This window comes from Archocentrus centrarchus, chromosome 5 (genome assembly GCF_007364275.1).
Source record: "Archocentrus centrarchus isolate MPI-CPG fArcCen1 chromosome 5, fArcCen1, whole genome shotgun sequence".
Lineage (NCBI taxonomy): Eukaryota > Metazoa > Chordata > Actinopteri > Cichliformes > Cichlidae > Archocentrus > Archocentrus centrarchus.
Genome location: NC_044350.1, coordinates 11505870 through 11532980, shown reverse-complemented (window position 1 = coordinate 11532980; position 27111 = coordinate 11505870).

The window sequence follows — 27111 nt, the reverse complement described above, 5'->3', positions numbered from 1 at the left end:
ACACACACACACACACACACACACACACACACACATACACACACACACAAACAACAAGAGGGACACAAAACTGGCGGAGCACTTCCCCTCTTCCTTCTCCACCTGTGAGCCCACCTGTGTGTCCATCTGCAGAGGAGAGACGCCAGTTGTTCTGGTTAGGAGCCAGTGTGTCTCAAGTACCTTCCCATATCCTCTATAAGACTTCAGTGAATGTGTCTGCTGTCTGTCCTACGCAGTAAAGCACATACTGTCTATTACTGACTGAAGTGTTCTGTGTACATGGCCCTCTCACAGAAAAATTAAATTGTTAAAGCATCCTTTGAGTTATTATATCCAGTTGTTGGGAAAATCTGGCAATAATGACATTACATGAAGTATAGTTAGAAAATTGGCTTTTTCCCCTGAAGTGTTTGCTTAGTTTGTTGAAATTTATACAGCTGAACTCACTTTACAACTGCAAAAAAAAAAAAAAAAATCATGAATGAATCATATATATTACACATTTCTAAATAAGGTCACTTGTTCACAAAAATGATTTTAGATGAGCATACTTTGTCAGAATTATTGTCAGATCACCCATAGTAACCGAACTGCAGAGGTGACAGTGACAAATAAGCCTCACTTTTATTAAAAAAGCATTCTGGCTCCTTGGAGCTAAATGTGGAATGAGCATTTATCGTAGATGACCACAGGGGAAATAAAACCTCATGGCCATCTCTTGTGTGAAGTGAAAATCTTTGTCCTTAACCCAAGATTTTCTCTCCGTAACTAGAATGACCTCGCATCTGGTGTTGCCACGGCTTGTCTGACAGGAATATGTCTGTCCTCGCTAGGTAACAAATGAACCCAACACCCCAGAGACTGGTCTCGCATCTGTTTATCTTTTTCACCTGTCTGTTCAGTGCACTGCATCAGGCTGACACTCCTCCGCAGCCTTTGTGGATTTCAGAGCATGCCTCTGGCATTACAGGGACATAGTCAGTGCTGGTAGCGAGATATGTCAACTTGAGGGTTGATGTGATAGTATAGCACAGTGTGTGAGACCAATTATATATTAAATAACTTTAATAAGTTAATAACCTTCATCGCACTTCCCTTTTTTCCCCTACTTTCTTTGGGATTTGTGTTATGCACTGAATCAATAGTCAGTTGACAGACCAGTAATTGGCAAATATCTTTAAGTGTTTTAGACCGCTGGTCATAGCAAACAACACTCTTAGATTCAGAAAATTGTTAACAAGATTTTTAGCAGTTTTCTGAAAAAATATTCATTAAGCGAATAATGAAATATTCATATATTTTAGTATACTACAATGAAATATTTTATAATATATGCAATAAAATCGTGAGGGAAAAGTAGGCACTCTTTAAGGCAAAATTAAGGACTCAGGTGAGGACAACAGGCAGGGCACTTCCTCTGTGCCTCAGTGGGGATAAGAGGTTGAATGAATTGTCTAGAACGGGAGAACATATGCTTTATTGAAACACTGAGTTACCGCTGCAGCCTTGCACAAGTTTGTTTGATTGATACTGTTTTAGCACACTCATGTCCCCTCATGCTCATGGGGTTTACCTGGGGGAGAAACCGGGGGAGTGGGAAAGGTGCTTAGGTGGCTCATCTAGGTTTTGGAGGAAAATTGGTGCCATCCATCAAACCCTGCATTTAACAAATGCTAACGCAGGCCTGACCAACAAAGGATTCATATATGAGGCAGTGAACTGGGAAACATGAGAGGCGCTGGCATTGCTGAGGGTCTATCAATCAGCCAGTCAGCTCCTTTATTTAACGAGCAAGGGCCACAGACCCCAAGGGCCACACTCCATATTCTGGCTGGTTGGGCATGCAGTCTTCCCCTGTAAAAGGAAGAAAAAAAGGGGAACAGAGGGATGAAGGGAGGAAGGAAAGAGGGGCATGAAGGGATTGGGGTGGGGGGTGGTGTGTGTGTGTGTGTGTGTGGGTGGTGGTGGTGGGGCAGGGGGAGGGGTGGTGGTGATGGAGGTGCAGAAGGGTTTGGCCTGTGTCCCCTGGTGTGCCGGTGCGCTTCATCTTCTCAGTGCAAGGGGCTGGAACTGCTGCTTGATGGGATTTTTAGCCCTGTGGCCTCCGCTGTCCCAGCATCCATCTGGAGGGCTGCCGTGTGCTCAGCAGAGAGCCAGCCACTCAGCGACACAGCCATAAAGAACAACCCGTAGGCCAGCCAATGCCACTGATCTGAGGCTCGCAGCTCTGTTCAGTGGACAGGCCAACACTCAGTGGCACACATTCCTGTCAGAGACACAGGCTGATCCCTAAGCTACTGTGTGCTCAGTGGAACAGAAGACATGCTCTGAGAGGCAGCCCACATCCAACCACCGGCTCCTTCAAAGCTTAGAAAATTAGAATTGAAGAAGGACTTCGCTATTCAGCATCCCTAATGGTGTGGAGAGGACTATCTCCCTCGCTCTCATTTTATCTTTCTCTGTCACTGAAATAGGATATATACAGTGTGCTATATTATTGCTACGTGTGCCTTTTTATTTTCAGGATTTCTACCAGTACATTTTTAGCTTCTGTTTAAACAGTAGAAGTTTTAGTGGCACCTTGCAGACTGTGCAAATGTATGCATAGTGGTCACGCGGATTACTGATTTGAATAAGCTTGACAAGAGGTTGGCTACAGTAAGAATTTGTCTAAAAACAATAGTTCCTTTGCATACGACGCCTGAATCTATCTCTGCACAATAGTTCAGTTTAACGCCACGCTGCACAGCGCCCAGAACAATAATATCAGCAATATATAATTGAAAATCAACACCAAATATGCAAAGACAATCATTACTGCCTCTCATTATTGGATCCAATTTATGTATGCCCCAGGGAACAGAGTTGCAAATATTGCTGTGGTACTGTGGAGAGCTACAGTAGGTTACTGTATGCACCTCGGTGGTGTCGAACACACACAACACTGAATGTGATACATCTGATACTACAGTGTGGAAAGTTTGAATTGAAAATGTTTTTGTTTCTTCTCAGGGCTGCGCAGTATCATTAGCATACCCCCCCCCCCACACCCCCATGACTGTAAATTCAGTGAATGCAGCCCTGTGGTGGATAAGGTGGGCAGACGGCAGACTGTATAAATAAACAGAGTCTGTCTGAGGGCAGCACTGTGGCCCCCACCTGCCCACCATCAATCAATATTACAGCGGCCACTGGCAGCCCAATCGCCCTTTTATAGGCCTGTGAAATGATCAAACATCTGCTCATAACCATGCTTCATATATGGATGGATCATACATACAATATCAAATCCTACAACAGAATGTAACAACAATGACAGTACAGTAGATTTATCCAAAAGCACGTACAGTGTTGGGGGGTGGGGGGTGGGGGTAAATGGCTTTGAGACTGATCTCAACAATTACTGCATCGGTGGGCTTTTGAAGGCTTCCCAAATTCTGAGAATGAATCAAGTCTTGCTTTTTCTGTGCAAGCACACCTCAATTTCAACCATTCCATTGTTTACCATTTAAAAGTCAGCCATGTTGATGGGAGATCAGTGTACATGATTAAAGTTAAAGCCAGTAACTAGTTTGGCAGCTGAAGTAGACAAAGGTTGCTGGGGCCTGGTCCACGGAGACGAGGAATGAATCCAAGTGGTCCAAGGTTAATGGTGGCTTGGAACAAAATAGATTCAGTGCCAGGGGCGTGCTGACAGGTGATTTGACATGAGTGAAGGTGGGCCATCAATCTCCTGTTGGCCCCACTGACCCTCCCCTGCCCAGCCATAGCAGCTAGGGGGCGCCAGGTGTCATGGTGCCCTGACCCGTACAGGTCTCCAGATAGCCCACCTGCTGTCTGCCTAAAGCTCCCCCTACGGCTTGAAGAGACTCCCATCACTTCAAGCCTGGCTGGCATAATGAAACTGTGATTGGAAAATAGTGAACTGTGACAGGCATTAGTAGACTCAAAGTCTTCTAGCCAAATTCGAACCTCTCTCTCCAGGTTTCCTTTTACAGCCCTGTCTCCTCTTGAATCGGCGTGACAGTTTAATGGTGCAAAAATGATAATCTGCCATCCTGTCTTTAATATGCTTTCATACTCTCCTTGGCTATTGTCTCGCGTAGACTCACTCAGCTTGAGAAGAAATATCAGGTAAACTGTGCTGAGGCGAAAACTGCTTTGTGCAGTATAAGTATCATTACATGGATGTGTGTATACCCTCCCCCCCACTAAGGAGTCCACCCCAGGTGGATTCAGCTTCACGCTTAAACCTGGCATAAAGTCTCTGTCACAAATCTCTGGGGCAGCCAGGCTTGCAGGCACAAAAGCAAATATTTCCATTCCTGATCATGGCCGATCCCTTTTAACATCCACACCCACTGACCACCCTTCTCTCCACCCTCCTTTGAACCTACCCTAGCACCGCCAGCCAGCCATTTGTCACAAAGTAATTATAGAATTATCGATTGGCAAGCAATTAACACCTTTCTTCTCTTATTCCACCCTCCTCCATGCCCACCCCAACCCTCCTTCCACCCCATCCTTTAATTTGGACTTGTAAAAAAAAAAAAAGAAAAAAAAGGAAAAAGAAAAAAAAAAAAAAAGGAAAGAGTAAGAAGTGGGGAAAAAGCCATTGGAGTAATGCATTTAATCCTGCTGGCATTTCCTCGTTCTCCTCAAATTAATAGGGTGATGGGGACAAAAAGGCTTTTCTCTCTTCCCCTGTTTCCTCTGCTATTTTCTCTCCTCTTCTTGCCTGCTGATCTATCTTTAACAGACAGAGAGCTGCTTAGAGTACAGCCAAACACTCCATTCAAGTTGGGATGACGCATATATGCCATCAAACCTTATTTCGGAAAGAACACTTTACATGCTTCATTATAACCACGCAGCTCCTGATATTATAGCAATATGAATGGTGTTGAACTCTCAAAGGTGGAAAAAAACATACCTAGCTGGTGCAGACTGCTATCTTTATATTTGGCAACCTTTACGGTTAACTCATCTTACTGTCCTGTTTTCCAGCTGCCACTGGTAGTAGTGATCCAGATGGATGTGCAGGGGAAGAGTGTTACAACACTTCAGCTGGCAGGTGTCTGAGTCAGGATGGATGTCATGGAACATCACCTTAGTATCATATGGATAGGGACAGAAGAGTTGATTCCCATTCTGGCATGTTTGATAAGACATTTCTTTCTTTTTTTTAAATTTAAATCTCTTTCTCCCTGCATATCTTAGCTTCCTAGCATTTATAATATACTTGTCATATCCACTAAAGGGATTTAATGTAATTTGTTTTACAGTGAATGTCCTCTCACTCTATTACTAGCATTTGGATGCATCTAAAATGGAGCATAATCTGTATTCTTGAACTGTGGATCAGGCCCAAAGTGGGTCACAGCTCTACTTTTAGTGTGTTCCCACAAAGTAAAAGTACCAATAAATATTAATGAGGCTGTATCGTAGGATGAGAGACTAAATTTCTAATTTGGGGTTCTGCACTAAAAAAGAAACCCCTGAGTTACGTGATTTAATTTTCCTCTGCCTTCCCAAGTCGAGGGGTGGGCGTGGGGTTGGAGGGGTGTGACGCTACATCTAAATTGCAATTGGTGTCATCACACCAGAGTTTTATTATTATTTATTTATTTATTTTTCCCTGTGAGGCAGATGAGACAGAGCTGCTGTTGTCACTGATCACAGAAGTGATAACATTACTAGTCATATGGATTAGAAATGAGAATAACATTTCAAAAAAAAAAAAAGAAAAAAAAAGAAATGAGAATAACATAGCTAATTTTCTCACTATGGAAAAAAAAGGGTGAAAAATGGAGAAAAAGTATGATCAGATTGGATTTAGAGGGATTATACTTGGTGATTTACGCAGCATTTGAGTTAGCATTGTAACAGTCTGAATTGTAGTGCTCCGGTGTACATTAAAATAAATATTTAAAAAATACTTGCAAATATAACACACTCAGTTTCACCCAAGAATCTCCCTTCCTCCCACGCCGATAACATAATGTGAGTGGCATTAATTTGACAGCAATTTAGGAACAATTTGAAGGCATTTAGGGAGCTTTCTCTTTCATGCTGTAGTGTTGATCAATATTTCCCCTCAGGATGTTATTCAAACACATACAGCAATATTCCCCACTGAAAAACACAGTGATATTGACCTGTTTTTCCTTCCCTGCAGCCCTTTTTATTTTCTCAAAGAAGGGCTAGCCCTGGAGACAGACATTGTTGTGGTCCTCTGCTCTGGCTTTCATAGCTCTAAAACCATGGCTCTCTGTCACACTTTCTTCAAAGTCTGCTCTGTAATACATTCAGTATGCTTGACATTTGAGATAGTTTTGAGAGAAAACTATTATCTAAGCAAGTTTTTCTAGCTGCATCTATTTAGAAACAAACAAAGGACATTTTCTGCATTACATCCCGTTGATACAAATAATTCATTGGAAGAATTTAAAATGAAACCCATGCAGGCTTGCCTAAAGCTATTTGATAACCTTCTATGTGTCCATAATACTAGAAATAGTGTTAGGGTTACTACATTCAGCCTCTGTATTTTTTGTGCATATTATTTTATCTTTGGTAAAGCTGCACCCATACATATTTTCATGTATGTACATATATGAAATATAAAAGATGGATGCAGCCAACATGATGTTACCCACTGGTTTTGGACTCATGGGCACATTTTAAAAGTTAAACATTGGTGTTTTGGATGCTGCCATGCCATATTTTTAGTTATGTTATATGGTGCTATGTTATTAGCCACTAGCAAGCTTGGTTTGCAGTCTGCATTCAGAAGCTGTATGGGTGCAACACACAGACAGATACTCTATGTGGGCTTGCCACACAGCACGCCATAATATTAGTCTATAATATTAGTCCATAATATTAATCCATTTAAAAAAGCACCAAAAACACACACAGTAGAGAGGTCCAGTTTAATGACTGAGTAGTGCTTCTGAGGCCTAGCAGACACCAATGGCCTACAGCTGCCTGTGTCAGGACACCTGTCAATCAACCATGCCCCTAACTCTAGTATCCAGGTGCATGAGTTATCTGACTAATAATACGTGAAATCTGTGTGTGTGTGTGTGTGTTTGCAAACTCCTCTAAACACATCAGGAGCTGAGCAACCAAAATTAGCACACAGTAACATGTAGCTTAGCAAACACCAACCAGCAGGCTGAAATGACGTATATTATGACGTCATCACGTTGCCTAGCAACTACTAACAACAACCCAAAATCACAGACAATATTATAGTATGGATATGTACTAGTTAAAAAAAATCCTCCCACTTAGAGTTGTTATTGAGGGGGGAAACTATCCATAGAGGCCAAAACTGTTTGTTTTTTTACTAGGCTGTAAATATACATTTTAATGATGTAAAGCTGCCCATTTAATATAATATAGACTGTGGGGACTGACTTTTTGGGCCAGCCTCAAGTGGCACCTAGAGGAACTGCAGTTTTTGCGACTTTTGCGTTGGCTTAAATTTGTCGCTCTGTAGGTTGGTCTTTGGGTGGTCCATAGGTTACTATCACATCTGCAGTTGCATCCGGCTACTTCAAATCTCACCACTCTCATGAACCGAAATTTCCAGCAGACGTTTGATTCCAGCCAAAAAACACCAGAAAACAAAACAAAAAACAAAGAACCTGACTGTACCAGTAAACAACAGTGCAGAGCATTTAGGTGAAAACACTGAAATTTCCTTTCAGAGTGGACACATGTTGGTAGAGCCAAATATGTGGACTCAAATCTGACTCAAAAATAATACTTTTTCTTTTTCCCCGAATCTGTTCTAATCTGTGTTTACAGCTCTCTACACTGCCCCAATGAGGCCAAAAAGAAGTATTGCATTAAAGTTGCATTAAGCAACCTTTACATTGACAGATTAATACTTCTAATATAAAGGTTGTAAAATAGTTTTGCACTCAAGATTAAGTGAACAGACACATATTTTAGCTAAATGATTAAAAGACTAATCCTTATGATGAAATTCATTGAATTGATCAGTACTGGTGAGGGTGGTGATCTGGCAAATGGGAAGAACGATGCAAAAGTTGTGCTATTTATACAGACAAACATGAACACATGTTTCAAAAACAGAAATCCTAAAAAAGAAAGGAAGTAAAACTGACAAAGCTGCACGACAATCTGGGATTACAAAATGAAACAAAATTGACTTTTCAGAGCAGGGGTTTATAGAGCACAATAAAAAAAGTGAACAAAGGAGGATGGCATAAATTTTGAACCTTTAACTTTATTAGTTTTACAGTCTTATTACAGACGTAGACATAATCCATAGCCTGTCATACACCAAAGTAGTAGATAGACCTTTAATTGAAAGAAAATTTATTGTTTTTTATTGTTAGTATACAATTTATTAGAAAACTTCCCCTTTTCAGTATTTAGAATAGAAATATAAATAGGATATTATCTGCAAATTCATGGATAAGTTCTGGTTTTCATTACGGGATGAAGTCCTTTTGTTCTTTATTTCTTACAGTGTAATCCCAATGAGCAGCACTCGGGGTTTTCTTTGATTTACTACAGCAGCATTTCTTTATAATGTGGGAAACATATTATATACTGAGACATATTGTTGAAATTGACCTTCTTTTTCTTAAGACATCTCACTGACTGAATGTGCACTTAAATTTCTTTACACTGAGAGTAAGGGGAACAATCTGGAGGTGGTTTTTAATGGGTTATCAGGCAGTAGTTTTACTGGTGCGAGTCTGACGCCTCTGATTTAGATTCTGTAGAAGCCATTATGGGAGGTGGGGGGTGGGGGTGGGGGGTATGGCCAAACACCAAACATATTGTCGTCTACTAAACATTAATAAAATCTAGTTCCAGTCTACATTTCTGCAAACTGACGGTAGTTTTCTAACAAAATTATGATTAGTATGTCAAATATGTAAGATGCAATCATATCAGGGACAGTAGAAACCCCTTTGGATTTACAAAAGTATTTAAAAAATGCAATCATCATAAGATTTTCATCAACAGATCTGCTAATAGCGTCTCTCTTTGTTCTAGATAATGCTATCTAATATGCACAAGCTTTGGACTGATATTTCTTTTTATCTACATATGTTGGTTTTAGACGCTTCTCTTCTGATGATACTGTTACACGGTTACTATTTATCATTAACCTGCAATCATCACTAATATGACTACAGTGGCCTGTAGTCAGTAAATCTGCACTATCCTCATAAATGGTATTTGTGGTTGTAAGGACTGCTGTCCAGCTGCATTTACACCATCTCCCTTTAATATCACTGCTAATATAAGAGGTCTCTATAAGTCGCTTACAAAGCCTTAGCCATTAGCTGAAGTTTGAGGCCAGTGACGCCACATATGCCTATTACTTATAGCTTTGTTGTTGTATAATGAACATGCAGTGAATACTTGTACACTGACCACACAGGTTGGTTAAAATATCATGCATCCTCCTCATAGCAGTATAATAGCCTAATGAGGTATTTTCTTGTGAATTTGTTTAATGAGGAGAAGAAAGCGCTGATGGAGCAACGTGTTGCTCCTTTCAGGGGGTGATGTGAGAAACACTGGATGGATAATACAGTTGTGGGAATATTGGGTGCAAAGGGGGCTAACTTGGCATACAGAACGTAGGATCGTGGAGCTGGTCGTGTTCCCAGTAGGGCCAGGACCTGTGAGCACAAGGTGGACACCCCTCATCAGCTCCTATCCCCACCCTTACACTTGCCTTCCAGGCTCTCATTTTCCACATGATTAGCTTGCCACCTGTCCTCCGGCTGGCCCTTGGTCTCTGGGCCGTCCGCGTCACGACACTATTTAGCACTGGCAAGATTTTCACTGAGACACGCTTCGTCACTGTGGATCTGATGGTAAGAAGGTCTGAAAAATGATGCACAAGCACGTGTGTGTATGTGTGGTGTATAATTTTCACCACAAATTCTATTTATTTGTATATTTTATTGCGAATGGATGGGATGGGATGGATGTATATTTTATTTCCTGTGCAGAAAATGAAAGGTAAGGTTTAACCCAACAAACAAAACAAAACAAAAAAAACAAGCAAACAACAGATAACAAAATCCAAAAATGAACAAACAAACAAACAAAAAAGGACTCTGGGTCACTTAGATAATCTCAGCACCTGTTATCTGGAGTTATTTCTTTTGCAGATTTCTGTCATGGCAGTGTAGTTCTCATATGAATCAGTGGAAGGCACTGTTTACTACAGAATACCTGACCTGCTCTCAAGCTCCAAAGCGTAGCTGACTGCTGAATGCTCATAATTCTTAACTCTTCTGCAAAGACGACAAATGCGAATGGACTGATTGGCTTTTGGTAAGATCACAGTATCACCATATTAATGCGTACTGATACGGACATTAGAAGATTCTGTAGAATTTGTCATTGTTTCGATGTTATCTTCTCTCACTGATAAATAAGTGTCATTGTTTAAAATGTATAACTCTAACATCCAATCTGCTGCTCAAAGCTCATCCCACGGTATAAGATACAGTTGAATACAGATTGCATTAAAGGTGTGCCTCTGACTGAGGCTGATTTTATTCCTCTCTTCTGAATACATTTTCCACCTGTTTGAACCTGTTGTGTGATGCACAGTGGCAAGGCACGACACACCGTGTTATCCCTTGGTAATTCAGCCCCCTGGTAATACATTTATGCTCCGTCAGAGCAAGGGATTGGCCCTGACCCATGTTGGCCTTGCCTCTGATGTTGGTGGCTTTAGACAGCAGAGACAAAAAGAGGGTTACTAAAGAGGAATGGAGGTCACGGAGTGAAAAGTGAAACCTCCCCCACTTAAAATTATGACCAGCTAGTACATTAGTAAATTGTAGATCTCCGTGTTTGTCTGCAGCTGTGCTTGATTACACATAATAAACCGGCTGCACGATGACAGTAAAGCTGTGTACTGTGTGAGTGCATTTATGTATGCTGTAAAGTGATAATATAGCTCCTTGTGACAGCAATACAGTCAGAAATCCCAGACTTTTTTTTTTTTCTAAGCCTTTAAGGTCACGCTTCTGAACCTGCAGTTGTCAGATATTTTGCCAATTAGATTCTCCATACTATGGAGACTCGACACAAATTCTTACATCAGACTATTCAATACAGATCCAGGCTTAATTGAACACAGGTGGGAGTTTGGCAGCAGGGAGGACGAGGAGGAAAGAAAGAGAGGGAGGAGGAGGAGGGGGGTGTGGGACAGAGTAAAGTTTTTCAAGTCTTTGTCCCTCCTCAATTTGCATGCCTAATGAAGCTGAGCAGGAGTTAATAGCGGGTGTAATGACTTCTGACTGGCTGGGCTGCGGGCTGCTGGGACAGGAAAGGGCTCCGAATGGCTAACTGTGGAGTAAGGTGGGCAGTGGCAGGTAGAGGCAAAGCAGAATAAACCAGAGTCACCTGACATGTGAACTTCAGAAACTTTGCTCAGCATTTCAAATGTACTGAGTTTAGATATTAGTGTATGAGCAGCTATGATAGAGTATGAAGGAAAGGAAGTAAAGGTTATGTAGCAACTGTTGTGTGTTTTACAAGATTAAACAAAGTGAATTCATAAAAGGATTAAAACCTTATTTTGGATAGACTGTCAGATACTGAGATATATAATCATGGTCTATAGTCCTACAGTTGTATAGCCACATTCTAACAGAAAATATTTCCACACATGCAGTGCTGCCCTGAATTTTTCTGCATGTTGTTGACTCCCAACCAGGGGCACGAGTACCCCAGGGGGTCCTTCTGTGCTAGCCATGGGCTATGTGGAAGCTCTAATCAGCTGAAAGTACAAATAGCCAACAGGAATTCATAAATGATTAAAACAGATAAGTAGTGAATAAAAGGTGACTAAACAATAAGCCAAAACACAGATATCTAAAAGTTAATGGAGTTAAATAGTAGGGGAGACAGTGGACATTAGCAACAAATTTTATTCTTACAATTAGAGACATGGAGCGATAACACTAGTGTAAATGCTCATTTAGAATAGGCTGAATTTGATCTATGGAAGTATTTTTTCCAAAAGTTGTAGTTTTGTCCTACTGCTCTTGCCCTATAATTCAGGTATTATGATTATGAATACAAACATATTTAGATTTTATTTTGGGTGACATTGTGCGCATGTGACATGCTTTGTCATGGCTGGTGAGGTGGGGATGGCTTCATTGACTTATTGCTACCATCTTTAAGGCATACATTCATATCAAAGTAGGTCCAATTCTAATCTATTGTTTATGAACAGAACAGTATTACAAGACCAAGAGAGACTATTATAATACCCAAAATAACTTGTATGTGTATTCTTGTATAGTAAAACTTGCCATTTTTTTTGTATTATGGAACAACATTGCATTCACTTCCCTATAAGAAAAGAATGAATCTTCACATTGACTCCACACAGACCCGTGTTCTACATATAAACAAAAATAATGACAAAGAAATAAATACTATGATACATTGTTAGGCCATTTTCAGAATACTATGCTTAAAAATACAAAGAGTAATCAGTGAAGTGTAATTATTTTTTGAGCATGCTGCAAATGTCTTTCCTCCTTTTTTTTCAACTGTCTCCATAGGGGGGTGGCAACAGTTGCAATATATTTTTCCTTCCTTTCAAATATGATATATTATATGCAATCATATTTAAATGGTTGAATTTAAACAGTTTCTGTGTTACTGAGAGAAATGCGATAAGTGTTGCAACTATCTGTGATGATATGAGGGTGACCAGACTGAGACAGTTACCTTTGTTTCTTCAGTGGCAAATGTCAGTGGGTCAATAATTGTTACTGTTTTAATGACTCATTCTTATCATTTGCATATGATCGCTTGCCATATAGAAGCCTTTCTTTCTTCTTTAACTCCCAATTGATTCAACAAATTCAACACTTGCTGCATTTGTTCTTTTTAAATTCTTAATAAAGCTCACATTTTAAATTAGTGGCTATGCTATTGGTGTGTCTGAGTGCGATCAACTGTTGAAGGGAAATGGCTCTCCAAAAAAAAAAAAAAAGCTCTCCTGGAAAAATAGATCTTACTGGATGTTTCTTCAGTTCCACTGTATGAGGATGTGCTTCATGATAGGTTGCCTGGGGTGGCTGTGGCCACTTCTGGCCACCACTTGATGTTATTGGGCCTGGCTGTTCCTCTGGTGAGAATGGATCTAAAGAGGTTCATCTCCTGCTGTGTGCTGCTTGTGAGAAAGGGCAAATTCAGACAATGTCCCAACTTGATTCTCACTGACATTGTCTGAAATTCATGTGTAAAAATAGCTGTAAATACACTTTCTATATGAGCTCTGTTCTTCCCCATTTTAGGGAATAGTTCATACAAACTAAATTAAGGCAAACAAGGCATATCTTTGCAAAAACTCACACCCTAGCTTCACTTTAATGTCATAAGAAATAAACTCTAATCTCAGTGAAACTCATATCTGTTTTACTGCGAGCCACACATTTGGTCATGTAACAGCTTAAAATGCTTTCTGTTTTATCAAATACTGCCACACATTAACAAAGGCCTTAAATTTTGAAGGGGTATACAAAAAAAAAAAAAGTCAAACAAAAACCTTAAAATAGAGCAAAATCAGGTATTCCATATTTCCACACCTATCTACAGGTTTTTTTTTTCCTTTTGCATTTTCTAGCTGATGTGTTTTCCTGGTTTTCTGGCACATCTCACAGATAATTCAGGCTGGCACCATCACCCACACTGGTCACGGTGTGCCAACACTTCTGCTGGCTGTAAGACACACACGTATCTACACACTCATACACGCACTCAATCCCGATGGCCACAGATGTAGCAGTGACCAGCCCATCTCCACCAGGTGTTGCTTTATAGCTGTGTCACTTTGAGCCTGACTCCATCTGCCACACTCAGCAGGAGGAAAAAAAAAATCTAAAAACAAACAGCTTTTCACAGCATGTGCACATGCACAAATACACAGAAGCATTGACTCATGGCTGATCATATGCATTCTAAGGTTTGGTTTCATTTTCTTATCGTCACGTATAAGTATTTATCCATATGTAGACAGGTAACTACAGTCAGTCTAGATTCACCGCAGTTCACTCGAAATCATTTTGTTCAAACACAGGTGTAGGCTGATTTTATGATCTGCTTTTTTTCTGATACATCATCATCATCATTGCCGTCATCATCTTTTTCGTATCCTTTCTTCTTTTGCCTTGAGTGCCCATGGCAACCCCTGCAACCATATGACAAAAACTTGTCTTGTTGTCTTTCACACTGATTAGACTGTTGCACAAACCTCTGTGGAGGTGCATGTCTGCGAAAATCAAGCCCCATTGAATTTGTTGGATCAATCCAAGGTCAAAGCATTCTGTGATGTCAAATCACTGCTGATTTCAATTGGCTGTGACACTTCTAAAAATAACTATTGAAAGACTTGGTCTCTACCTCATCTGTGGCAATCTTGGTAAAGATTGAAAAAAAAAAAAAGTGACCCTGAGAACTTTTTTTTTTTTTTTTTTAATTTCATAGAAGTTAGAAAAGGTGAAAACACTATGAGGGCCTAAAGGCTTTACTGCTTGGTCAGCAACACAGAACAAAATGGATTATGTATTATTAGTGTAAGAAAGTGTACAATCGAGCCCTAATCTCATTAAATTCTAAGTCAAACAGAATTCATTAAAAAAAGGCGACATTTCTTATCAAATTATTTATGATTAAGGATTAGAAATGACTCAAGTTTTCCGAGACATTAGTCTAGCATCGCCTCTGTCATAAACATAATTGTATTATCATAATTAATCACACTCTCCAGTATCACAACAATGTTCGCTTGCAAAACTGAACCTGCGATCTGAGTCAGTGGCGTCAAATTCTAATAGCATTGTTTAGGCTCAGCGATCCGTCATCTCGCCAACAGGTAATGTGATAGTAGAGGAAACAGGCGATGCAATTAGATCTGTGTTGAACAGCGGGGCGTGTTTTTCTCCACTGCTTGCTTGAATTTTTAATCAGACTTGTTTTGGAGCACACCTGAGATGACACAGCGCTCCACAGTCTGTTAAAGAGCAAAAGGCTGACCCCTAAAAGTGATCAAGAGATGGAGATGCTCATCCATGGCTCATGCATATTTATACTTCATCTAATTATATGTAATGAGAGGGTGTATTTGATCTGCTCAGTGCTCTTAATCAAGAGCTCAGGATGATTTCACATCTCCCAAGCACTCATCATAATTTGATATTTGATATCTCGAGGAACTCGGTGGTCTTTGTGGGACTAACTGCTCATATTCTTTATTTACAGCTTATTTGATGAATTATGTTACTATTTGTATTTTAATTTTAAAATGCAATACTCTCTCACGTCACATCTTTGCTTTCCTTTTTACAATATTCTGTGTCGTTCCAACGCACCGAGCATCAGGGAAGAAGAAAGCCAGGAAACATGGATATTAACAGCTGAAGTTTCAAATATTCAAAAAGTCAGTTTTGTTAAGGTTTTAGAAAGAAGAGAGGAAGACATCTGTGCAAGAACAAGTGTGTGTGTTTACAAGAAATCTCCAAAGGACAACATAAGTACATGCTGCCACCTGCAAATGTGTTTGTTTTTATGTGAAATCTTCTCTTCAGAGTTGGAAATCTCCTGGGTCAATAGAGGTAAATGCATGCTGGTTTAGCACAACTCAGTAGCATAACTGCACATAGAAACAAAGACTGGAACACCCAGAATGGTGGTGATGTTTTTTTGTGCATTTAGTCTCATTGGAAAATCAGCATGACTTTCAAAGAAGTCATGTTGACGTGTTGAGGTGAAACTTTAGCAGCGGCTTTTTAACAAATAGAACAGCACAGAAAGAAAATACAGCTGTCTGCGAGTGTAGGTGCTGTGGGTCTCAGGTAAAGAACAGATCACCTGTTACTGAAGGGTTGGTAGTTGAATCCCTGGAACCTTGTGTCAGTTTGCCTTAGAGTAAAACACTTAACAAATCCCTTAAAAATAAGAGGTTGAGCTCAGCCATTTGTTGGGGATTAAGATTAGCACTGATTCTGCTTCACATCAAAAGGAGCCAGTTGAGGTGGTTCAGGCATCTGACTCGGATGCCTCCTAGCTGAGGTGTTTTGTGCATATCCCAGTTAGAGGAGGCCCTGGGGAAGACCCAAGAGACTGGAGAGATTATGTTTCTTGGCTGGCTTGGGAATGTCAAGATGTCTGTCCAGAAGAGCTGGAAGAGGTGTCAAGGGAGAAGTATTTATGTGGCTAGCTCTGGGTATCAGACTGATACCCTATAGACCCGGATGGGAATAAGGTGCAGAAAATGGGGGGATTGATGGATGAAAATGAATACTGCAAAGTGCTTTGTCTTAGAAAAGCACTGTGTTTAATTTACTATTATATACAGTACATATTAAAAACATAACATTTCTACTTTTATAAAAGAGGTGTAGACTTGTGGCTTGTGATGTCACATCTTCCTTTTGACCCAACAATCAGTTGACACTTTCCTGATGAGCAAAAATAATTTTTCCATTCATCTTTATACATTTTGTCTTTCCATATCCAGCTGATCGCTGCTGCTGTGCTCTGAAGAACAAAGTTTCTGGCTTTTACTAGCCTTCTTTCAAGCTGACAGGGGGGAAGACTTTGATATTTAAAGAACATATTCTATTGTTAGGTAGTGCTGAGCATCCAAGATTTGTGGCTAAATCTGCAGCAGTAGGCTGTTGTTTTAATGGGCTCTCTCTCAGTGGTCCATCAGACACAATCATCATATTCAGCTGACTGTTAAATTCACTTGTAGACATATCATCTGGCTTGATATGCAACCCAACAGTTAGAATGAGATGTACTCTACCAGGTGTTTGGAGTGCAAGCTGAAAAACACTGGTCAAATAATAAAGCCGCTAATCTCTTGAAACAGCAAATATGAAAGTTTTTATTACCTGGGTAAAGTCTCTTTGTCCACTGTATTGATCAAAGAGAGAAAGTAGAGCAGAGAAAAAAAAATCTATATCAAAATATGCTGATTATTGATTTACTTGATGGCTCATCTGGCATTTAATCTGTTTGGCAAAGCAAAGAAGAACATGTGCCCATCCCATCTGTGGTAGCCAGTTCCTCTTCCCTATATTCTTTTATCTCTTACCTGCTCCCACTGTTAGAAGTGTTCCTTAATCTAGCCTTGCTTGCAACCTGTCTTCGTCTCTTTCTTCCCCCGCATCTGTCCGCATGTCCGTCTGCCAGCCCTACCTCCCGCTCTCACCCTACCCCCTGTCCTCCGTCGTGAGGAGATGAATGGTGCTCTGTCACTCGCCAGGCTCTTCAGAGGGCCGGCGCTCCGTATGAGGAAAGTGCCAGTCATTAACAGGAGGGGGAGGAGGGAGAGAGGCAGGATGAAAAATGAGTTCATTTACGGGCAAGTCCTGTGAGCCGCATAACGTCAGCAGCAGCAGCAACCCCCCCTCACCTTCTCCTCCCCTCTTCCTCCCATCACTTTCTGTAGGTGCACAGTGTGTGTGTGTGTGTGTGTGTGTGTGTGTGTGTGTGTGTGTGTGTGTGTGTGTGTGTGTGTGTGTGTGTGTGTGTGTGAGTGCATGAGGGGTTCGGGTGAGAAGGAAGGAGTTAGGAGGTGGCGGTAGGAGTTACTCAGCAGATTTTCACCCATGTAAAAAAAGGAGGCCACTGCCTGTGAGAAGAAGCAGACACAAGATTAAGGAAGGTAAGCTGAAGTGGGAAGAGTCGAAGCACAGAGGAAAAGAGGAGAAGCATTACCAGGTCGGGGATTAGACAAAGCCTCATTATTCAGATTGGAAGGGCCAGAATGAATTTTAGCCACAGATAAATGCCTCTCACAGCTAAGTAGCTGCATGAAATCTAAAAAGCTAGGTCAAACTGACTTAATTAGATTGCTGTTACCTGTCGGAACCCTAAAAGCTTTTCAATAATACAAAGTGATAAATATGCATGAATCATGTCTCAAAGTTGTATAAAGCAAAGATGTACTGTACTTCTTTAGTTGATATAATACTTGAGGTAGACAACATTATACAGTAAATGAGAACTGGTTCTCAAACATATTACCTGGTAAAAAAAAAAAAATTAAGACTAGAAAGGCTTTTTCAGCTTTGTGGTATTTCAGCCACAATGAAAAGCAAGCCTTACCCCGTATGCTAGATGATAGGCAAGATAGATTAGAAGGTAAGAAATGACAAAACTGGATAAAAATGAGGGTTTGAAGACTATAAAATGTGACACTAATGTGTCAGTTAATTGCAACAGAAAATTGTGTTTGGTGTGTGAATGCTTTGCAGCAGTCAGGTGCAGCATATATGGTTACAGGCAACAAAAGCTCTGGTCTATTTTATGTTCTTTCATTAAGCTTCCTGGCTAAACATAATGAGGAATGCCAAATTCAAGAAAATTTCCCATTGAAACATATTTTGCAGCCATCTTAACAGATTCACTTCAACACAGCTGTTAATAGTGACTTGCTCTTCTTCCACGTGAAGACACTTTTTCTTGGTTTTGCTTAGTTTTAGCTACTCCAGTTGTTGACTGGTTCTGGGCAATATCAAAACAGTTTTCTTGGGATGAAAGCACCTACAGTGCATTATTCATACAAAGTCCACAGAGTCTTCCAATTCCTTCCATGCACAACTTCTAATTGTTGTTTCCAACAGAAGGCAGAATAATGCGAATTTTATAGTGTGACTCTTTCACAATTAATTTACAGCAAACGCAGTCTGTCACTGTCAGCTGAGAAAATGAAAGACAACTTGTGCCTTCATGGGATCCACGAAACTGGCGACTTTGTATTAGGAATTATGACTGGCTGTGAATCGCACTGTTTAATGGTGGCCTAAAGCAAAAATGATAAAGAAAGATGGATGCAGATGTTGTGGAGAGAGGAGAAGAGCAACACAAGATATTTTGTTCTTTGGCTATAGATAACAGAGTAGGCAAGAATTTTTCTATGCCATGTTCCTCGTGGGAACTGGACTCAGTTTGAGATGTTGTCTTAAAGTCATACTGGGCCTGAACACTTTCTACATGTCGAGGTGCAGCAGAGGTACGACTTATGATGTTTAATTTTTCCCAGGTTCATCATATTTTGACTTTTTGTTTGCATTCACGCTTTAGTTCTAAACACAAAAAAGCAAATACATCTGAGGCTGCTGGGACTGTGATCAGTTTTACTGGTATTTGCGATCAATTTAGGATTCCAACACTTGCACAATGCTACGAGCATGGCTGTTGTTGACAACCCATCGTGCAGCAGAAATGTAGCTCAGCTCTGAGACATTATAAGAGGAGAGAGGGCACTCATGAACTGAAGTCTGTTGGAGAATTTCGTAATGCCAAAGATTTTCTCAGCTCCATATAGGGAACTGTATAAGCCAGCCATATTGTTGCACTGATGCATTCACACAGATGAGCTTCACCGCAGTTTTAACTGTGTGGTGACAGGCGTAAAAACTTGTTACCACAGATGCTGGTAAGTGGACTTTCTTACCGCTTACTTTTTTTTGTTCAAGTGTTCTCAGAGGGATGTGACTGGAGCTGTAATGTCATGTAACTTTGCACATGCAGAATAGAACAAAGAGTAGCAGGGGGAAAATAATTTTTAAAAAATCTTTATTTTAATGCTGATTTTATACATTTTTCTTTTACTGGTGACCACTGACAACTTACGGGTCTCTCAATATTCATATAGATAAGGGCGTGAAAAAAATGGACCAAATAACTGCCAAAAGGTGTAACCAAGATGGGTACCAAGTGACAAGGCTTGTTTCTAGAAGTATTCATCTGTAAAGCTCTGTTACTCCAGAGAGTCGCATCTACATTAGCGAAAGAACCTGTTTTAAAAAATCTGTGTAGTTACAATGTAATATCTCCATTACTTGAAAGCAAACTGAAAATAATGCTCAAAATTACAGTTTAGCTTTCAGATGCGCCACAGCTCACCTTTAATATTTTCGCCTTGCAAAGTGGGCATTTGATAGACTTACAACTCACTGAGTGTTTACCAGCTGCAGCAGCTCTGAACTGTATCTGACCCTCTGCTCTCAACCACCTGGAAGGGGAGAACATTAAGACAATTTCTCTGTAGGGATTCATAAAATGCCACATCATTATGTTGTGTATAAGTTCTGGTCTTCACTGCACATACCCTTCTGACCATTGCTACAGTGGCCACTGGTATATCTGTATCCATCATTTCTCTTTCATTAATCAGTACATGACACTACTGTCTCTTGTCACATCCTGTTCAGTTGTAGACATTCAAAGCAGAATTGTCTATGGATAGAACTCACAGTTCTTCCCTGATAGCTGCTGAAACCTAAGAGCACTTTCTCATCAAAGCGTTCATCTTTTTAAAACATAACTTTGCTTTTCTCCACAGGTTGGATCAGATTTACGTTGATACCAGAGAAAATATGCAAAATGTTAATCCATTGAAAAAACTGGAAGGCTTCCCGTTTTATCACAAGCCTAATAAAGATTTAATTTGATTTCTTCCCGTGTTACATAGACAGTGAAAAAACGGGCAAAAAGAGAGAAATGAGGCCCCTTTTCAGAAAAGCTGCTGAGATAAGAACACATTGCAGGTGTGTTGTGCTTTGTGTGTGGTGGTGTTCCTCTGTAATTTAATTTCATACATCATAAATGCCACTTTGACACTTAGTCAGGCATGTGGCGACATGAAAGCGGAAACCATAAATTAAATCAGAGCCATTTCCTCTTTTCTCTCTGTCCAACTTCTTCCTGATTTACTCTGCTTGGCTGGAGAAGACCGAGGTGCTGGAGCACTGATTAATGTTGCTTTCTGAGTGTTGAGTGCAGTCACTGTAGTTTGTATTAGTTAGAGCTCACACATGTCCCTCTGTGTAGTTAGAAAGAGGCTAAGACGGGAGGAGAAAAAAGCTGAAAAGTCTCTATTTTCTGTGTAAAAAACTGTACTTCCAAAACTCTCAGTGTGAAACTATTCCTGCACAGTCTGAACAATGTGCTTTTCTAGAAAATTCTGTTTTATTCCCATCTCTCTGCTTGCAAAGAAAATTCTCATCAACTGGAATGCAATACAAAGTTTGGAGCACTGGGACTTATGGATACCGGGAGAGTACAATATCTCTTTCTCTGCATCTCCTTTTATCAGTATCCTGCTGCTGTGATGCACAAGCCATTGCACTTCAATAGGCTCCACTATTGTGAATGATTGTGAATGCTTCTTGTTGCCTGACTAATAGCACTAAGCTTTTTGACGATGGTTTTAAGTGCAGCATAGATCTTCACTTTATCACCCCAGTGTTCAAAATGAATTTTTGCCACTCACAAGCCAATACTCCTCCTCCGCAGGAATGGCAAACCTGTGTTTATGAGTGAATTTCCCCCCAGGGCTCTGCCATTATGTGCTGCTGATTTCCTCCAGCACTGTTTAATTTCAGGCTCCGATTGGAAGTACACATTAAAAGTTAATGGGTGAGGTGGCTATTGATTTTAAGATAAATAACACGAAAACAATACAGACCAGCTTCTGATTTTCATTTACCTTTTCATTACTTGATGCTCTCTCAAAGTTTATAGCAGCCTTTCTTGTTAGCTGGTTCCTCTGCATGGCTCTCCCTTGCAAATGTTCTCTGTGTTTCTCGCAGGTTGCAAATCATTTTCACTATTTTATATTTTCTCCTCTTGCTTATTTCGCAGGAGTATCAACGAGATGGACCTGCTGCGAAGAGAATCTGCCCCAAAGCACCGAGGCCGCATATGCGTCCTGGCTGATGCAGCTGCGTCTCAGCTCGCGTTGCTGGCTGCTCCCTGCCTGTAGCCAGTGGTCTGTCAGGCGCCGAAGCAGGGGAAACGGTGGGATAAATGATTATTTATGATCTGCCACCTCCCATCCTCTCAGCTATCCCTAGGCCCTGTTCATTACTGCTGCAGGCTGCTACTGTGTGGGAGAAAACATGCGCACAGACGCGCACACACAAATGCTAAGCAGCATCTGCACAAATAAACTCTTGCTCAGGCAAACAACACGCACGCCATTCTTTTCTTTTTTCCCCCCATATCTCATTCTTTTCACTTTAAAGCATCATATCTCAGGCGCAGTCTGCTATCATGTCACTTGCACCATCATCCGCAGCAGAATGGGCACTCAACTTGCCAAACTTTCCCACAGCATGCAGTCCGTTGGGAAGCAAAGGCATCATCCCGTACACTGCTTTGAAAAGCAGCTCTTCCACTACTCATGTTCCCTGCTTGGCATTAAGTGGCACATGGCTGATGAGTCTCTGTGGTTTTGTCTCTCGCTCCATGCATCATGTTTTTCATTGTGCCAGACTTCCAGCAGCTGGACCTAATAAATCCCGGGAAAACCCAGAGAGCTCAAGGTAGCTTAAATAATTGATCAGACTGAGCATGGAGCCTGGCAGCCAGCTTGCCTAAACTACAAGGAAATCACAATAAGACAGAGAACACTATGTCCATGTTTGCTTGTGTGCTTTTACTTGTGTTCATGTTTTTTCTTTGTGTGCCTTTACCACAAAATAAATAACAGGTGGTTTTTGGTAATACAGATTTTTAGCAACATGTACAGATTAAAAGACGTCTAACGTTTAAAGTAAAAGACCCCCCCCCCCCCCCCCCCCCCCCCGCGTGCCTTACAGCACGTATCAGCGCACACTTCTCTTTACAGTGATCTTTACAGAAAACGAGTAAAAAGCAAACCAGTCCCTAAGAGGGGCTTTGACGTGTCAGTCTATTAGGCTGTGAGGCCTGCAGAACACAGGCTATTTCATGTTTTAAAAGCTCTGTGTGACGTCTTGTCTATAAAGAGGAGAGTTAGAGTGTGCTTTAAATGGAATATACATCACATACATCAAGAACTTGTTAAGAGAATGTATATATAAGTCCCAGGGCTAAAGCGATATGTTACAGCAAGTCCATTTAGCTGAAAATACATTGTTGCATGCTGGACACTGTAATTGTCCACTGGGCATTGGAGACCAGTCTGTTGAGTCTATAGGTAGAACCCTACCATGATAACTTGTCGGGTTTTTTTGCGGCTCTCTCCCCCTGTTGCTCTTACCAGGCGGAGGGGAGACTAATGGGAGCAAATGCACCTTGAGAAAAGCTCCACACTTCACAGAAACTCACTGGAGATGAGCAGGTTTCGTTTCCAGGATTTATTGAAGCACAAAGTTAAACAAAGTTCGAGATAGCAAAAAGTTAAACAAAATACAAGATAGCAAAAGTTAAACAAAATGCAAGAAAGCAAAAAGCCTCCCGAGAGTGAGCGCCTTGGTGCTGTTATAAGGTGGTAGAAAAGCAAAGAAATAAACGTCCAGAGTTTAACAGAATATAAAAACAGAAGCCCTCTCGGGAGTGAGAGCCTGCAGCCGCTGCAAACACGGGTGAGAGGAAGAGCAAAGAAGAGCGCTCCCTCCCAAGTTTGCCATGCCCTTATATAGCCCAATCTCACACCTCCTGCAGCTGTTATCAGGGGAGGGGACATATTAAGATGCTCCTTTAAGCAACAGTTCTATGAATTGATCTCAGGGGGGCTAGAAAAAACCCATCTTTCCCACGTTCCGAAGTCCAGGTGTGCCTCCTCCCCTCCCCTCGGGATTCACTCCGGCTACTCGCCCCTCCCCTCGGGAGAAGCTGGGTCAAAAGTGCACTGGGTAAAAGGTGAAGCTCCTCACAAAGGTGGGGGCTAGCATTACTTAATGGAAAAATCCCAGGTTGCCTGCAGAGCAGGCCTTTTCCACCTACCTATGCAGTGCTCCAGTGTGTGAGTGACAATATAGGTGACAAATAATACATAATGTGACCATTAATTAGAGTGTGTGATTAATATATATATAACAATACATGATATAAAAATATTGATATAAAATACTGATGTCATCAAGATAAAAATACACGACATTTCCCCCTTTGATGCCTACTGGTATCAACACAACGTATTTTTATCAATTCAAGAGTAAATATTTGTTTAAACAAGGTGAACATTGCAAAAACACTGCGTGAGCTGTTTTTATTGATATAAACATTTGCAAGCTTCAAACTAAATCTTCTCACTCACATGGTGTGCTCGTCAACTCTGGATGCTAGAATAAATCTCAATCCAGAACAAACAAACTGATCTCACCAACACAGCATCCTCACTTACAGTGCACACCACACAGGTCAGAGGCACCTATACTTATGGGCACAAAAGATAAGGCACTCGAGATATAGTATCTATGTGAAAACACAACAATAGCGGCAATAGCAAAGACAATTTCAGTGTTAGACAGACTTCATAACATTGTCAGCATCTTTTAGACGATCATTCAGTCCTCATGATGTTGTAGCATCTTCTTCAGGCTTCTGTGAGGACCACTTCCTCCATTCCACCTGTTCCCCCTTCGTTGCTCTAAGCAAATCGTTGATGAGCTTCAATTTCAATTCTCACCAGTGAGCTTCTGAATCTCACTGGTTTGCTCTCCATCGACGACCCTGGCCGTAGCCCACTTACTGGTGACAAAATCAGTGTCACTGTCGAGCTCTGCTGCTTCATCCGTTAGCTGACTTGTTTCACAGACTTGGTTGCTTGAAGATGCGTTTAGCACTTCTGAACTGGGGGATCTCTCAGATTCCCCCTAGTTAGCGTTGTTCCCGGTGTACCTCGTGCCACGGGTGTTAGGAGGCACTGGCTATCTGCTGTCATCAGAACTCCCACTGGCTGGGGAAGCAGCTCCCAGGAGTCACGTAGGTGATGTCATCATGTCGTGAAAGCCCCTCAAACGACTCGATTCCAGTCCAGGTGGCGTCCTCAGCCCACAACGCGTTCTTGTCGAGATGGTTCCTTCTGCTTCCAGAAGATCTAAGAAGATCTGGGTCCGTGCTGGATACCTGCTCTGCTGAGTCTCCTCTCTCCTTTAGCCGCTCCACGACAGGGCGAGCCCTCGCTGGTCACGGATCTCAGCAAGATTTTCTCCAATACGAGGCCAGGCTCGGCAGCCTCTTGGCTGGGGAGGCTGAATGGGACTGTCAGAACCTTATCTTCCATTCAGGTTTTGTTGTTACTGCTTATAGCATAAAACATAAGATTAATAATATCCATAACATGCAATGTTAGATCTTCTTGAAGTAAAGCACTCCCTTTTCTCCCTTTCTTCTTATTAAGTTGTTTTTATATTTACACTTCTCTTCATTTTTATGCTTTTATAATGGGTAACAGAAAGGATGGCATCTACAGTTGTTATCTTACCTGGGGAGTCCTTGCCATCACACAGTAGTGTATTTCATAAGGCAGAATATACTCAGTCTATTTTGCATTATCATGTACAATATTTCATGCAGTTACCCTTTGTAGTTAATCATTTTGGTTGTCATATAATCTTTTATCTTTCAAATTTAACATAGGTTAGAATAATACTTTGACCCAAAGCAAGCTTTGTTTGCTTTACAGATGGACTTCTAAAGCAGATACGCATCCATTATATTTGTCTGATAGGAGTTTCTTCTGTTCATTTAGGACAGTATCTGTCATCTGTATCCCCAAACAATTATGGGGTTCCCCAGGGTTCTCTATTGGGGTCACACTCTCTTTTCTTTATATTTGCTTCCTTTGGGTTCCACTTTTGAAAGGCACATCATTGCCTCTCATTGTTTGGCAGATGAACTACAAATATACTTATCTTTATAATCTGACTGCTTCTGCTTCTATGCAGACACTAGTAAACTGTCTTAGGGATATGTACTCATGGCCTGGAGACAAACCCTCTTAAGTCGAATAAAAACAAAACAGAAATTATATTATTTGGACCACCCCACCTTGGTTGGGTATGAGAGCGCTATTGATCGTTTAGCCTCCTATTATCACTCTGTTATGTGGAACCTTGGTGATTTTTGATGGTGTTCTAAAACTCAATAAACACATTAGTTTTGTTGTTAAGATGAGCTTTTCCAATTAGTTAAAAATGAAGACCTTTTTCCCACACCATGCCTTGTTGAGAGTAATTTATACTTTTGTTACTTCTTGTTTCAACCTAGTTATAATTCTTTATACGTTGGATGTGATCAGGTGTTACTTAGTTATTTAACTGAACTTTTGAAACCCTATATTCCTTTCAAAGCCCTGCGGTCCACAAACCAAGTGCTCCTCAGTTTGCCTAAATCAAGGCTGAAAAGCAGAGGCAACAGAGCCTTTACAGTGGTGACATCTGATCTCTGGAGTGATTTACCCTTTCCCATGAGAGCAGCCCAAATTCTCAATCATTTAAAAAATTTAAAAATGTTATATTTGCTTACATACAGATTTATTTGAGTTTAGTACCCTTGGTTTTACTGTGCTAACACAGCTTTTTCTTTTTTTCTGATTGATTCTTAGTATACATTTATTTATTGTTGGTTTAGTGACTGATCAACAAAGCATGTTTTATATAAACTATACTGCACTTAGTTCACTTGAGATTGTTTTAATATGCTATAACATAAATTTTAAACTAACTTGATGCACCCAAGATATTATCATATTTAGACAAGAAAGACCTCACTTTCTGCACTATGTTACCTATGCGGAGCGGTATTAATACTATTATTATTGCTAATGACATAGCAAATCATCAGCCTCACTTTCTAATGTCCTCCAACAATTATTCCCCCTTGAGGCTGATGAGTGCTTGACCATAACTTCCTACCTCGGCTCCACTGTCTGTTCTCCAGCCTCATGTTGACCCCCTCTGTATTCAGATTACTTATGTCCAGTAAAGTGTCACCCTTTAGTTCTCCTCCTCCTGGAAAGACAAAGTTAGCTCTGACCAGGCTATGCCCTCGATCACACCTTTGACATCTCCTGGCCATTTGATTTTAAAATAATGGCCACTGTACTGGGAAGCTGTAAAGCATCAATTAACTGCAACACAGCCTCTCCATATACTAGAGGATTGCCTTCAGCTCTGTGAAATCCTCTCTATTTCTAAATATTAGCATTAGCATGACAAACCTCATTAACCTAGGCTGAAGCAATGTACAAATTAAGTCTTACCTGTAGCCAGTGTACAAGCTGCTGTTAAAGCTTTTTGATCTGAGATCAGCGATGAACTCAGCAGATCAACCTTCTGAGCT